The sequence below is a fragment of the Pteropus medius genome, unplaced genomic scaffold (assembly GCF_902729225.1).
Source record: "Pteropus medius unplaced genomic scaffold, Ma_sr-lr_union100, whole genome shotgun sequence".
NCBI lineage: Eukaryota > Metazoa > Chordata > Mammalia > Chiroptera > Pteropodidae > Pteropus > Pteropus medius.
In genome coordinates, this window is record NW_024354875.1 from 2,419,317 (window position 1) to 2,435,435 (window position 16,119).

The 16,119-nt window shown below is 35.6% G+C and overlaps 1 protein-coding gene and 1 pseudogene across 13 annotated transcripts in view; one reads left to right on the forward strand and one right to left on the reverse strand.

The window, feature by feature from the left end:
• The window catches only part of TRIP12 (thyroid hormone receptor interactor 12), a 129,378-nt gene that overhangs the window by 3,543 nt on the left and 109,716 nt on the right, over positions 1–16,119 (forward strand). The window lies entirely within an intron of this gene.
• Positions 11,361–12,022, reverse strand: LOC120596840 (cleavage and polyadenylation specificity factor subunit 5-like; annotated as a pseudogene).

Genomic DNA, 16,119 nt, shown 5'->3' on the forward strand with positions numbered 1-16,119 from the left:
TCAGGAGTTTGAGTGATTTTTAAATCTACTCAGCTGACATTTACTACTTAGGTTCTGTCCATGAACAGGCTTTTTGTTTAGTTTTTCTAAAAGTTTTAGAACACTTGGCAGTTAAGAGTTCCAGAAGGTGCTAAACTAAAATAATTACATTTAAAAAAATGAAGGGTATGCTAGGCCAGGGTAACATCAGTGATTTCTAGCAAAATAAATTTGAATTAATGTTTACTTTTCCATTCTGATTTAAGATTACTGGATTTATCTTATCTAGATAAGGTTTTATGATCTGATTTTAAAGACATCACCCTAGTAAAGAGAAAACATACAGGCCTGGGAATTCATATCCCTCCAGCATATAGGTATGTGTGACCTTGAGGTATTCATTTACTCTCCATTTATTTTATTTGTAAAATGGTGGATAATCATTATCTTACCTATTGAATGTAATGGCTATGAAAAACTACAAACCATGACATAAGTGTAAGACATTATTAGTTTCAGGAAATTACATTAGCTTTTTTGAGGTCATTAAAAAAAAGGTAGTTTCTCACCAGTGGTGATATCTAGGGGGATTGTTGATGTAAGGTGGGTCGAATGTAAAAAAATTATAGCACATGTTAATTTGAAATTGCTTCTAAATTGGTGGTAGAACTTGGGCCCAATTTCTGTCTGTTAAAATAATTTTTTTCATCAGCATGCTAGATAACTTTCATACAGTCTACTGAATAAATTTGTTAGTCCCTTTAGAGAAATTTTAGACAAGTTTCTTTACATTTTTATTATTGATGAAAGATGTACCTATTCTTGGTTTGTGACTCTTATGAAATTGTTTCCAATATCAAACACAAGGAACATTTCTGAATCTTAATCTTTTTTTTTTTAATAGAATCTAGGGAGGTTTTTCTTTTTTTAATTTTAAGTGGATACGTGGGGGATCTTTTTGAGCAAATGTGATAACAATTGCCCTATTATTTTTCCCTGTTTTCTGAGGTAATTTGGTGGACTCAAGTTGAAAAAGCCAACCTGCTTGTTTCTCATCTTCACTCAAGTTTTTGCTACTGGCAGCCTGACCTGCACTTTTCCCTCGTTTAAATCATTTTAGATTCATTTCAACTCAGCCCTTCAAGTCACTTCCTTAAAAACTTTTCCTTTTATTTCTTGGTTATCTATGTATGCTTCATTTTGGGATTATAGTGCTTTTGTTTCCCTGACTGGATTATAGCCTTCCTGAGGGCAAAGATTATTTTATATCACTGTGTTTTGCATGAAGGCGTGCTCATAATCCTGGTTGAAAATAATACGCATTTTCCTTTCCACTCCAAACCAATAATGTTAGCCTTGTCTTGCTAATTATGCAACCAGTCTTCCTGCTTGGAAAGTATTTTGGCCCCAGCAGATTCCTCAGGATACTGTTTGATTTAGTGGTCACAGCTTCTTCACATCTTCCTGACTACTGTGCCATCAGAGCGCCTGGATAGAGTGCAAAAATAAGAATTTGGTGGATATTATACAATAAATACAGTTTGTAAATTGTTACATAATCTTGATGTTTGTAGTTCTTAGCGTGTAATGTTAGCTTTACGTTTGTGTATTTTTTTAATAGTGCCTGAGTATAGTTCGAATAACTATATTACAGATTTTTCAAAGGCCCAAGCTCCTTTATGGTCTCTACCAGGTCTGCTAGTTTACTCTGTACATAGTGGGTGCTGTTTATTTGTAATAAATACATAAATATAGTGATGCTGAACCAGTCTCTTGATTTTGATTTGAGTAAAATTTAACTTGGCTAATGTCCTGGATTTTTAAAAATGCAATCCCCTTGTACACTTGAAACTTACATAATGTTACTAACCAATGTTACCCCAATAAACTTAAAAAAATTCAGTTCTTTAATTAAATCGAATCTTAACTTATTGATAGTTTCTGGTTATTGGCAAAAGAAGTTTTTCCTAGACTGATTAAGGTTACTTAGTAGTTTATCTCTGAGGCCTTTTAGGTTTTGGTTGTGATTTTTGTAGTTTCATTAAAACTGGATTGGCCAGAAAAAAAAGGAAGTTGTCCGTTACTCAGACTTACCTGTTTTGTCTTGAGTTTGCAGAAGCCATTGGTCATAGTCAGTTTTGTGGTTACGTGTGATTTCAGTATATGTGCTGCCAAATAAAGCATGGTTATGCGTGATTTATAAAGTCATTCTAGTGGCCTAGTGTAATACTGCCTGCTTCTCTGTTCTTTCTAGTATCTGCCTGATATGAAGGTAAAAGACTTGGGTTCCAGTCCTGGCAAGGCCTTTTCTATCTTTGTGTCCTAGGCAACTAATTCACTTTTGTGAGTTTCTAGTGCCTAATCTGAAAAATAGTTTCTTGCCACCTAACCTAGAGATAATTGTCATGTATATGCTAAACACCCTATTTAGGAAATTAGGCTACAAAGTTGGATTGGAGCTCCAGGGCCCTTCCTCCACTGGTTCAAGGTAGCATTGACCATTTACTCATTTGGTAACGTCTTTCTACCTAGAAACATACTTTTACTATGTATGTAGGTGTCCCACCTGAAAATACAATACAGTAGTAGTCTGTAGCCGATTATGAATTCCTTGAAGTGCCTGGCCTATAATAATTCTTTAAATGTTTACTGAAGGAATAAGTATTGTGAGAATAAAATGATACTGTAAGTGAAAATATTTCGTAATGGTTTATTTGTCCTGTTTATTTCGATAAACATTTTGGATCATTGTTAATGCTAAAGATTCCGAGAGTTTTCTTTTTAATCTATTGGTATATATTTTAGAGACTGCAAGTTACTTTAAATCATAGTGAAAAGTTAGGGCAAGCCATTTCGTATTTTTTAGTTGTCTATTATTTGCATGTAGTAGTTGATCATTTAAATGAAACATTGAAGACCTAAATATGTTTTGATACAGTGTGCATATTGAATACAAAATTAAGTTTTATACGTAATTTTTGTTTTCCTTTGTTTCTTTTTAGAAAGGATATATTTCTATAAATGTGATGTTTTTCATACAGGACTTTGAAGGCTATTTATAAGCTGAAATGCCTATCAAGAAGCCTTCACGACTTATAGTTACAGCATTTCAGTGTGTATTTTAATCAACTTTTTGGCTGTCATAACCAATGAGTTCTACTCCGACTTCAAAACTCCTACTCATTCCACCCGTGGGCAGCATTCTGAATAAATAGATGTACCTTGTGCCATTTTCTTAAGGTCAGATTAACTCATTTTGAAGACCTGGTAAATGTATGTGATGCCCTGGAAACCCAGAGTGAGTTTTTATAGATAGCCCATCTGAAAATGAATTACTTAAGTTGCTTTGTGTCTTTAGAGGACAGGTTCATAGATCATATATATGGAGGGTGTCCTCTCCCTTTTTTTTAAAATTCTCAAAAACCAGGTGCTTATAGTTGCCATGTAAACAACAGATATATGAAAATGCTGTAACTTCTGCTATGGCCCCAGTATTTGGTAATCCTGTCTGTTTTGCACCCTTGGCTGCATGCAGTCAGATTGAGTTGCTCGTTCCTGTCTGAACACACCCGGGAACTTTATTCTTGCCCTGGCTTTGATTGTTTTATTTACCAGATTGATAACCCCTCCTCCATCTTGTATCTCTTATCCCTACATATACTCACTTTCTTCCAGTGGCTCTTGTAAGAATTTTATTCTTAACTCTCCTCCCTACTGCTCCCTTCTATGATATTTTATTTCACTTAGGGCTTTCAGTCTGATATAATTAGTTCCTTACATCTTCTTTACTAGATCTTTGGCTTCTTGGGGTAAGAGGTTTCATTCCCATGGTGGCTGACACATGGTTACTAACATAATGCATTGTACATGATAGGTGGCAGTGGTAGACTTTGTTTTGGTGACATTGACAAACTATATTGTGAAATAATATTAGCATCATTTGCCATAGTTTACTGTCAAGCTTATTTTAGTATTTCAGGGTATGATAGCTGTGTATAGGATCCCAGAATATAAATTTTTCAGAATTTGGCTCATTACAGTCAGCTACTTAAGGGATTGTTAAGGCATTAGACTATTTTGATAACATGGTTACCCCAGGTTTAACATTTGGGGATTATGTTTATTGGTAGATAAGAGTTTATTTACCATTACATATTTATCAGGTGCTTACTGTGCAACCTTATCAAGTGCTAGGACTGTGCTGGGAGGAATACAAAAGGGTCTTAAGCCATAGTTCTTGTCCTCTTGAGTTCTGTTATGTTTCATTTAGCTGATAATCATTTAAGTTATCTAAGTTAACCCGATAACTATATATATAGTATAGTATTTAGCATAGAGAAGTATTCTGTAAGTAACCTGATAATGAGAATCTAAATTAAGAAACAGATGAATTAGGGCATGATTTTTGGCTTTACTGAATTGTTGGAAGTGCCTTCATTATACATATTTTCATCAGCAACCCGTGTGTATGTTTCTGGTTCCATACAACGTCTGTCCTCTGGAGAGTGCTGAGGAGAAATGAGAGATCATAAAATGGGATCTCTTATGTTAAAGTGTACTTTACTGCAGATGAGTTCAAATTATGGCAGTAGAACACAACATCCAACATTGTGCCTATTTATTATTAAGTACAAAGTCGAGTTTTATACAGTGGTTACTCAGAAGAGATTCAGTCTTGGGTTGAAATTTCTGAGAGAGACTTCATGGGGACATGAGGGACTTGGATTGGACCCGATTGTTTTGGTAGGTATGGAAGAGTAGGGAGCTTAAAGGTATAGTTGTGGTGAGAGTCTAATGGTAAGATAAACTGGCTCTCTGGAGTAGAGGGGCCACATTTATGAATTTACAGGAAATTTAGGCCAAGGTTATTGAGGTTCTTAAATGGGAGATTAACAAATTAGATTTAACAACATTGGCATGTTGAACCTTATTATTGATTCCTGAGTAGGCAGTGATAACATGAAAAAAAGTGTACAAAAATATTTAATTTGTAAATGAAAAGAAAAAGTGCTTTTTGACTTTATTTTATGAAATTGCTTCCCTTTCTAGAACTGCGTGTAAGGGTTTTTGTGGTAAGTTTTGGGGTGATAGAAGGAGTGGAAGTTAAACTTCTTGTTTACTTTCCCTACATAATAGTTAAAATAGTTTTGTTCAATAAGCAAGAGCTGGTTAAGTGTCTAAATGACTCCCACTGCTCCTCTGTTGAGTCAAAATTCTTCCTTTAGAGGAAGCTGGCAATCATTTTTCCTTAACACATTCAACTATTCAGAGATTTTAAAAAAAAAACAACACAGAATTAATACATTATTTTTTGTGAGTTACTCAGTAATTTATCAGTCTTATAGGAAAAACTTTAGTGTCTGATGCACTAAAAAATGTTTAAAACAAAAGTTAATTGTGGTTTAAGTATTTACATACTTTTAAAAAGTGCAAATTGATATTCAGTTTAATCAAGTTAAATATTTTAATAAAATATTTGCCTAGCATTTTGGTTTGAAGAATAGTAGTAGTATTTGTTACCCTTTTATAAGAGTATGCACAACAAGATTTCAGAGGTGGAAAATGAGGTTGAGTGGTGGCTGAAGAGAAAATAAAGAGAATAATATTTTATTCAGGGTTCTGGTAGCCATAATTTTAACTTTCTTCAGCTGCTTTTGTTCCTGTAGACTTTGCTGACTGCAGTTTGAATTCATTTGATTCTTATGTGGAGATGCTAGCTGTTAAGTGCAGAGTTTATGGCTTCAAATAATAGCTGTGAAGGCTGTATAGTCCAAAATTTGTGGGGGATTGTGGACTTGAGAATATAAACATTTGGAAAGTTTGTATTTTACCGCTGCAGCAGGCAAGAGTGCCTGTTTTTGTGCAATACAGTCATGCAGCTTCCTAGTTTTTGTGATTATGAAGCATATATCTCCAGTTCTTCTGTCCATTTAGGGAAAGCTGCTTAGTCTCAAGAGGAAATTTGACCTGATCTCTACCCCTGTATCTCAGATCCAAATGCATTTGTGCCCTTCTTCCAGTAGATGGCAACAATTCGTCTGATCTTTGAGAAGATTTCAGTACTTAAACTTGATCAAACCCTACTTGCTATGTTTCTCAGTTATCGTTAGGAACTTTAGTGTTGGTTTTTACATTTTGGCCTCAAAATAGTTTTCTCAGAAAACGAGACTGTTAATTGCAGAGTTCATCTCTTTTAATTCTTTTCTTCACCCTGCCTTTTGAAAAGTTTTGCCCTTCCAGTTGCCGCCGTGAGGTAAGACTTGGGGAATTTCAGCCTTTGGTGTGTGTGGTACACTGTAAGATAATCTGCTTCTGCCTCTTCTAACCAGCTAGTATTACTTTTCAGCTGCCTGAATATTAGGTCATGCCATTTTCCCCCCAGGTATCTTCTCATGACACAAACTTAAGTACTACTGAGAAGAATTAACTGAAGAGATACTAGACCATCATTTGGGATCGTTGTCGTAGCATCTGTTTTAAATGATAATTTATATTTCTTGAATTAGCTAAGGAATCGGTAAACTTGATGTTTGCTGGAATAGCAGCATTTCTTTCCTCTGGGGTGGGCCTTCTTCATTTCTGTGTTTACTTACATTCAGCTTATTAGTGCTTTGTTTCTTGTTACTGAAGTTAATTCATAATTGCACAGTTAGCTTGAGAGTTTACTGTATTTAGAGAAACTTAAAACTTTTTTAGGATGCCTGCTGAGCTTATTTAAATTTTTGATGTGATAGTAAAGGATTTGGGAAGTTTCCATATTGAGAGAGTTTTAAAGTTAGGAATAACTTAATCTATAGTTCTTTTAAGGAATGTAAAATTAAGGAGTTGGTAAAACCATGATTCTAAAAAATTCTGCAATTATTTCTGCTTTAAGGGCTAGTATTAGAATCATGGTGCAAGGGAAGAAATTTCCTTGGTTCCAGCAACTGCTTTTTGCATTTATCTGTTTAAGGTGTTGTTTGAATTGCATTAACAGTACTCTCTCATCTAGAAAAACAATCATTTTAGACATCTCTGTTCTCAGTGAAGTTAGTCTGAAGTTAGCAGTGGAGATAAAATTAATGTGTACGTAAATATTTCAAGTCCTAGATCAAGATTTGGGACTATGTAAAATATATAAGATGTGGTCCTTGGTATTGAGTTTATAGTCTCAAAAGGAGGGTGGTAAACTTGTGGACAAAATCATAGATACTCAAACTGAATTCTGACATATTATTCAGATGCCTCATCAGGTGACTAAGTGTTTGGAATGGAGAATATGGTAAACATATTACCAGAATATTTTTCAGAAAGGTTGTATTGTCTGCATATATGTATACTTGACCACATTGAATTCTGAATTCAATTCCTCGATACTTTTCTGATGCCGCTTTTCTTTAAATATTTATAATATACTCTAGTAGTGATCTAGATCAGTCCACTGGTCTGGGAGGTTAATGGGATAAGAATAAGATAAAGCTTTATGAATTGTAGTAACAGCTGCTAACCTCTTTTGAATCCTTCCCAAGTGGTACTGTACATAGGTTAGCACTTTCCAGGGGACAGAGATGGGAAGGTAGGTGGGGTGGAGATGGATAGGGAGTTGGACATTCTAGACAATGAGTGTGACGAAGGTGGATGAGAGTCTGTCAAAGAAGATATAATTTTTCAGTGGCAGAGTTTACTGAGAAAATATATTTTGCATGTGTGTGTGTGTGTGTGTGTGTGTGTGTGTATGAGTTCTTTGCCCCATATCTTTACAGAGGAGGATATATCATATTCTTCTAATGCTTTGAACTCAATTAGAAGTAACAGGAAAAATATAAATATAGTGGAAAATAAGACAAAAGTGTGACCCAATTAATATCTGTGCATACTTTTACTTGAACATTTTATTTCTTCTCAAAGTGGGTATTTTTGTTATGGAACTTTAGTTAGAAAAATTTATTTTTTCCACAGCTATACACATTTATATATTTTGAAGGCAGTATCATTTAGAAGGAACATGAGCTTTGAAGCCAGACACTGCATTTAAACATGCTCCTCCTGTGTGTTCTAGCTATGTGATCATGGGCAAGTCACTTACGTTCTCTGATGCTTAGTTTACTTGGGTATAAAGTAGATTGTTGTTAGGATCTTGTATAAATGGTATATACTTGATAAATTGTAGCTGTTGTTATTTTTATTTATAGTGATAAAAATATATTAATTCGCGTAGTTTAGAGGAGGGTTGACACAATATCATCCTTGAAAACAAGGGTCAGCAAACTTCTTTTGCAGGATACCAGATAGTAAATATTTTTGGCTTTGCAAGTCATGCAATCTCTGTTATAGTCAGTCTGCTCCTGTGGCGTGAAAGCAGCTATGGATGATTCTAATAAAACTTCATTTACAGAATGGAAATGGTGGGCCAGGTCTGGCCTGCGTGTCGGAGTTTGCCACCTTGTGCTCTGGAATATTACTTGTAGCTTTTACTGTGTTCACAGGAATTGGAAGCGTCATCTATATGTTTTAAGATAATGTGTTGATGTTTAAGTAATACAAGTTTAGTATATACTAAAGTGGCTTAAGAGCAAATACTGGGATTCGACTTAAATCTTGATTTTAACACTACTGTATGTGTAACCTTGGTAAGTCACTTTATTTTGACTTCAGTTTCCCCATCTGTAAAATGGGAATAATAGTACCTATATCCTAGATTTATTGTATTAAGTTAGTTAATATGTAAAACTTATAGAACAATGCCTGGTACAGGATAAATGCTCACTGTTTTAGGTATTGTTGTTAGTAACCATTCTTTTCGAAAAGAAGCATTTTTATTTTCCTTTTATTGGTAGCCTATCTAAAAAGATGGTTTGAGATGATGGATTCCTCTGATACCATCTTGGAATTACTTGAATGGTAGCGTTTTAGGATCAAACGATCATTTGAGAGTATTGGTGGACTCTGCAGCAAGACGGACTTGTGTTCTAGTTTCCCAGGTATTTGACCATGGCAACTTAATATGTAAATTATAGAAAATACATACTTTACAGGATTTCCTTTGAATTTTTAATGAGTGAAGTTTGAGCACAGTGCCTGGTTTAGAGTTAAGTGATCAAATAGTTGCTGTATTACAGTTTTTTTTCATTAGGATATTGGCTCCCAGAAGTAGTTTAATAGGAGCTTTAATTCTGATAGTTTTTTTTTTTAAATGACGACTGACTGTTACAGTTGATATAAATATGTAAAATTATAGTTAACTGAATTTACTTTTAAGATGTTATAATTTGGGTGTTTAATAAATATAATGGACAGCTAAAATGCAGCTTTAAAGATTGAAAAGAAAAATATGCAAGACCTAGACTATATGTATTGAAAAGCTTTTTGGGGGGCAGTCCCTATATTTGATTCAGGTTCAAAGGTTTTATCATTGCTAATTATAGTCTCCTTGACCACTACTGATAGTTTCAAATAAGTGAAGTCAATGTTAAATGTGTGATATGGCTTATGGTTTTAGATCTTTTTTTTTTCTGAGTATGAATCAATTTTTTAAATTTTAATATTAAGTTTTTAAGTTAAAAATTAAGTTTATTGGGTAACATTGGTTAATACAATTATATAATTTTCAACTGTACATTATCCTTTGACATCTGTATATTCTGTTGTGTGTTTACCACCTAAAGTCCAGTTTCCTTCAGCTACCATACCCTTTATTTACTTCACCCTCTTCCTACCCACCTATATTTGACCCCCTTTACCTTGTCTACCTCCCTCCTCCTCCCCACCCCCACCCTCTAGTAACCACTAGTCTGTAGTCTGTCCATGAGTCTCTGTCCTCTTCTTTTGTGTCTTTTAGGTTTATATCCCACATATACGTGATACTGTGATTTTCAACTTTGGCTTATTTCGCTTAGCATGATTCTCTCAAGGTCCATCCATGTTGCTGCAAATGGCAGTATTCATCTCTTATGACTGAGTAATATTCCATTGTACACATGTACCACAACTTTATCCAATCATCTATCGTAGGACACTTCAGTTGCTTCCATGTCCTGGCCACTGTGAATAATGCTGCTATGAACATGGGTGTGCAAATATCTTGTCGGATATGGGTTTTCAAGTCTTTGGGGTAAATACCCAGTAGAGAGATCACTGCATCATATGGTAGATCAGTTCTTAGTTCTTTGAGGAACCTCCGAACTGTTTTCCGTCGTGACTGTACCAATTGATAACGTTTTGATATAATTTTAGACTTATAAAAAGGTTATAAAAGTAGTATAGGGATATCCCATATTCCTTTTACCTGGTTTCAAGGTTGTTTTTAAAAAAATTTGTTTTGTTTTGAAACTTTTAAATCAGTGACAAGGTTTATTTATTTACTTTTTTTTAAAGAAATAGATGTGGTAAATCTGAACAAAGGTCAAGACAGTGGACATATTTTATTTCCATGTGACTTTTTACCAGTCAATATACACTTGTTGACTTTTCAGAGTGTTGTACATGCACCATGTTTTTTTCCTCCCCCTTGGCCATCATTAGTGAACATTCTTATGCAGAACTGAAAGCCCTGGTTGGCACTCGGGCACTCCTAAATGGCCTGCTTTTCACCAGACTTTGTACAGTGAATGTGCCCCCGTCTCCCCATTACTAGATGGTGGGCTTGGATATGTTCAGGCAGTATGTGTGCCATACCTTCCTTCCCCCAGCTTTTAATATGGGTTGAGCTACAAAACTACTTGATAGAATTGTGTATTAAGTAAGTAGGTAAGTTCAGAATGAAGTCCTGTATCACGTGGCTTTGAGAATAATTCTGGTAGCTCAAAGATATTTAAAAAAATATATTAGTTCTCAGCACTTTTCTCCTTAGGCCTTTTAAAGTAGGTACTTTAAACCTCTTGTTTCTGAGAATAGTTAAATAAGTTAAGGCTGCCTTCTGCAACAAGTGAGGGCTTGTGTGCCAGGGCCTGTTTTGTCCATATTGTACAAAATCTTTTGCTCTTAACGTTCAGCATATAGTATATCTCTCTTGCTAAATGCCTTCTTTCCCTTTACCTACCACTCCTTAGTAATGATTCCTATCTGTACTTGTTTGTTTGAAGAATCTTAGGTGAAAGGACTTAAACATTTTTTTAAAAATAATTTTACAAGTTTAATGTGAAAAAAATACAAATAGAAAGAAGTCCACTTTGTTGTATAAAAACGTATGAGTAGAAACAAAAGCAAATTAAATATTATCACATTTGTTTACACCACTGTCTAGTTCTTCATATTAACTTTGTTATTCAAACAGTAGAAAGCAGGGAGCAATTTAGGAATTGGGAAAGATAAAACCACAAAAACTTTTCCACCATGTTCACTCTGCACTGTGTAGAGCTGTGCTCACAGAGACGGCTGTTTTAACTAATCCACTGCGCAGGGATTCAGTTGTGTGTAAAACTGAACCTGCTCAAAAGCTGAGGGAGACTAGAAACGATGGGTCCATACCAGGGGCATTGTCGTCATACAAACAACGGTGCAGCTACCAGGTTGTAATTTTTAGGAACCACAAACAGGACTTTCTCTTGAAGTTGAACCAAAAACAACTTCTTATGTTCCTTAGGTTTTGTAATATGTGCAGGAATATAGGGATACTGAGGAGGTTCAAAGTTTGGTTTCCATCAGTTACCAATGCAGTCATCAGGAACCGGGTCTTGCAGGACTCCATCTTGACGACCCAATATCTCTATCATTAAGCACTTTAGTCCTTCAACTTCATCTTCTCTTGGATTACCACCAGGTAATTTGAATAAATTGTTCCCAGCTGTAGCAGAAGCACATGGGGGTAGCCGGTGCTCATGTACAATCAGAACCATTTGTGTAGTCCTCCTCATTCCAATTTTATCAGATTCCTCCCTCATGCGCTGAAATCTGGCTGCAACAGAGCTGTCGTCATAGAGGGGCTCTTTTGTACCAAAAGTATAGTTGGTGAGAGGAGACAGGTTGATGGTGCGCTCCACGGTGAGGGGCTTGTTGCCGAACTGGTTGACCCCCCCGCCCCCCGGGGCCAGCCGGTCTGCCAGCGATTGGGCGGCACCACGGACATGGACATGCTATGCTGATGAGCTCGGGCGCTGGTGGCGAGACGAAAGCGAGAGGGAGGGCGACTTTCGCGGAGCCAGCAGGTTACCTGCGTTCCACTCAGCAGCCGCCGCCCGCCATTAACGTGACAGAGCAAAGAGAGCGGACTTAAACATTTTTTAAAAATAAAGTTTCTATTTTAGAAGAGCTTCAGATTTACCAGAAAGTTACTCTATGCTCACCCCGTTTCCCTTTTGAGATCTTACATTAATATGATGATTTGACTCAACGAATGAACCAATATTTACACATTTATTACTACTTATACTTTATTTGGATTGCCTTAGTTTTTACCTAATATCTTTCTGTTCCAGGATCTCATCTAGAGTGCTACATTACATTTAGTGAACAATTTTTAAAAACTTAAAATTTTTTGAGGTATGTATTTCTGATTATAAAGTACAGAGTGATAGTTAAAATTTTAATAAAGAAAAATATAAGAAAATTAGGAACCATCTGTAATCTTATCACCTGATTGATAACCACTATAAACATTTTTGTATTTTCTTCTAGCTTTTATTTTAGTAGAAATGGGTCCATATTGTTTTCCTCATGTCGAATATTTTACTATTTCGTTGTTCTTTATTAAAGTTTGCTTTATAATTACTTGACTTAACCATAATTTATCCAGTCTTCTAATCCTTTGTTCTATTTTTAAAAAAACTATTAATAATGCTTCAAGGAGCCAAATTTTTAAATGAGGCATCTCCCTGCCTTACCTTTTGTATTAACTTGAGAAATGTTCTCGTATGTATAGGAGGGATGTATGCGATTGCTTGTGGCAGTCCGTGGGAAGAGTTGGAAGGCTCCTTGCGACTTACATGGTCCTCCATGGTCTGGCTCTTGCCCACCTCTCTGACGTCATCTCCAACTTCTTTCTCCTTTTACTGGCTCTTCTTGCTCCCTGGAATGCTCTTCTAGGTCTTACATGTCTGTCTCCTTATGCATGAAGTCTTGGCTCAGATGTTACTCCTTGAAGAGGCCATACTTGGTCACCCTATTCATAATAATTGCTTTTCTGAGAGGAACATTTCACCTGCAAGTAATAGAAAACTTGATTAACAGGGCCTTAAACAGATTGGGGTTTGTTTTCCTTCATAAATACATTCAGGTGCACAGTGATCCCAGCAGGCTCGCTCTGCGTGTTTATCCTCTGCCCATCCTAGCAATTGGTTCTCTTGGACACTGGCGAACTTTCATAGCTTGAAATCATTATGCACATTACATCCAAGGCAGGAATGGGAGAAGATGAGGTCTTTTTTAATCCAGAAAACAAAAGTATTCCTAGAAGATGCCTAGCATACCTTACCATACCTCTTATTGGGGAGAACTGGGTTGTACCTCTGGCAAAAGTAAGAGTAATGGTGTTTTTGTACAAATATAGGTTTAGACCACTGGCTTCTAAATTATTTTGATCTGCAGTCTGTAATAAGTGCCCTACTTTGCGTCACCAGTGTATACATAGATACATGTATGTCTACTTAAATTTCACAAACAATACTTAATCATTATGCATGTTGCTATTTTCTATTTCATTTGGAACTCTGGTAATGACCTTTTTTGAAGTCTGGGAATTTGTAACCCTTTTCTGGTTTGACCCTTTGACAATCTGAAGCTGTAAACCCCTCAAAATAATATTTTTAGACTCATAAATGCATATGATAAAAACCCAAATATATCATTGTTGAAATCTAGCTCTCAAACTGTTAAAATTAGTTTGTTGTAATACAGTAATATGTTTCTCAGCACTTTCATTAAAATGATTTAACACCCGTTCAAAGTAGTGTTGGTGTAAATGATATTTTGAGGTATCTGCAACAATCGTAATGTGATACATCTGTGATTTCTCTTGGTGCAGAGTCAGGTACTGCCAATAATGTTTCTTGCTTATTCATGACAGAATGTTAAAGCTCAATTAGAAGTTAGTGAAATTATTTTTTTAAATCCAAGTTTATGAACTGATTATGAACCCCTGGTCTAAATTGCTTTCAAGGCTTTAAGTTTGTAGTTTGAGAAAAATACTGGTTCTAGCCCCATCCTGACTCATCCCGTTGGGCCAGGGAAGTAGCCCACTTCCTCTTCAGGTGAAGGGATTTGCACCTCCTCAGGCGGGATTCTTTTAGCAGGGAAGAGAGGTGGGGTAGATGGAATTTGGGTAGGGAACACTATCTTCTACCTTCTCTCCCTCCTTTATTCTCTCCTGATTGCTTCATTTTCCTCAGAGTACTATCTAATAACTATTTGCTGTTTGTCTCCCCAGTAGAAGTTCTATGAGGGGAGAGACTGAAAATGCTGAAAGAATTGGTTGCTATCATTAACTTGATTTTTTAAAATTCTGACTTGGTGCTTACTCACATTTTGTTTAAAAGTTTTCTTAAAACAGTACTGATTTATAAGATACATCTGTGCCTTTTGCATAGTTGAAATGCTAACATCTGTTGATTGAATACTGTTTTTTTCTGGTCCACATAACCATCTTGGATATTGATCTGCCTCTCAGTCTTTAGATTTTTAGTATATGTGCTGCCGAAACGAGCATCCTCAGTCTTGAGGTTTTGTTAAAAGGTAAAGTGGTACTTTTGGATCACAGGTTTGTGAGTCCTAGAAGAAATTTTTTGGGAATAGATAAGTCATTTTATCCTTGTTGGACTTAGTGTCGTTTTGTTTGCTTTAGAAGAAGACATAATGCTTAAATACATCCAACATTAGGTATTGTGGAATATAACAGTAAATGTGTATTAGTTCCTAGGTAAATACTTGTGATTTTCATTTTATTTTTATATTTAATGGCAGTGTTCAAAAACAAGGAAAAGCTGTTGACTTTCTAACCAATGTCAGGATTGTGGAGAAACTCATTATTTTAGAATAGAAAATAAGAAGGTGTGTAAGTAGTAAAGAAATCAGATTATCAGTGAAGTTTAGCACTCCACTATATTTAGGAGTCATTCTTAACAGATGATAATTATTTGTCTTTAAAATTTTAGTCACTTGGTTCATAGTACCTCCCAATACTTGTTGGGAAGAGTGGGGCATATTGTACATTATTTGTTGGCATATTAGAAGGTAAAAAAGCAACAGATTTAAGGTTTTCCTTTTTTATACAATAGTTTAGAAGGCAGGAAACATTTTCTTAGCAAAATAGAATTTTTAAAAACAGCTTTTTAAAGATATTTACCTATTTAAAGTATACAGTGCTTTTAATATAGTCAGATTTGTGCAGCCATCACCGCTATGTAATTTCAGAACATTTTCATTACTACAAAAAGAAACCCTGTACTCGCTGGATTCTGTAAACTTTTAAGTTAAGCATTAGAATTGACAGTTTCATTTTGATGTGCTGTGTTCCTATTAAAATCTCACCACCGCCACCACTCCCCTCCCCGCTGCCCCAATCTGCCCATTGTATCTAATGGGACTACAGATGGAAACTACGTATTTGGGTTTCTCTTCTCTTTTGGCAATTTGACTTACTGTTTGTACTTAAAATTATTGTTTGAATTTTAACATCCTGTTAACTACATAATACTTGTTGGCTGAGACAGTGTCACTTGAAGAAGGCTGGGTAGGAATCTGCCTTGGAAGATACCAAATTCACTTCAGAATAAGATTCAAGTGGTTCTGTTGTCAGGGAGCACATTGCCAGTTCTTTTTTGTATTTCAAGGTGATAGAAGTCCAACTAACAGGTAAAAATTAAATTCATGATGGGCTCTTAAAAACTTCTATCCATTTTCTTATTAAAATTTTATAGGGAATGTTTGTTTTAAAAGACTTATTAGCATCCTTTGCATTGTTATATTAGGTATGCAATTTGGCTGAAAGAGTTCAGTTGTGAAATATGTACTTGGGGTGTTTGTCATTTCAGTTGCTAAGGTGTTTTCAGGCTTTCTTCTCGGGCTTCTCAGACTCATCTCTAGTTATTTACTGTTCGTTCCTTCCTTCCTTCATGTCCTTAGGCCTTTTTGAAGCTATTTCTGAGCCTGAAATGACTCCTTTGCCTCCCATTCCCAAGGGCTCCGTTTCCTCCTGGACAAATACTTTTTTAGCCATAAAAGTTTTCGTTA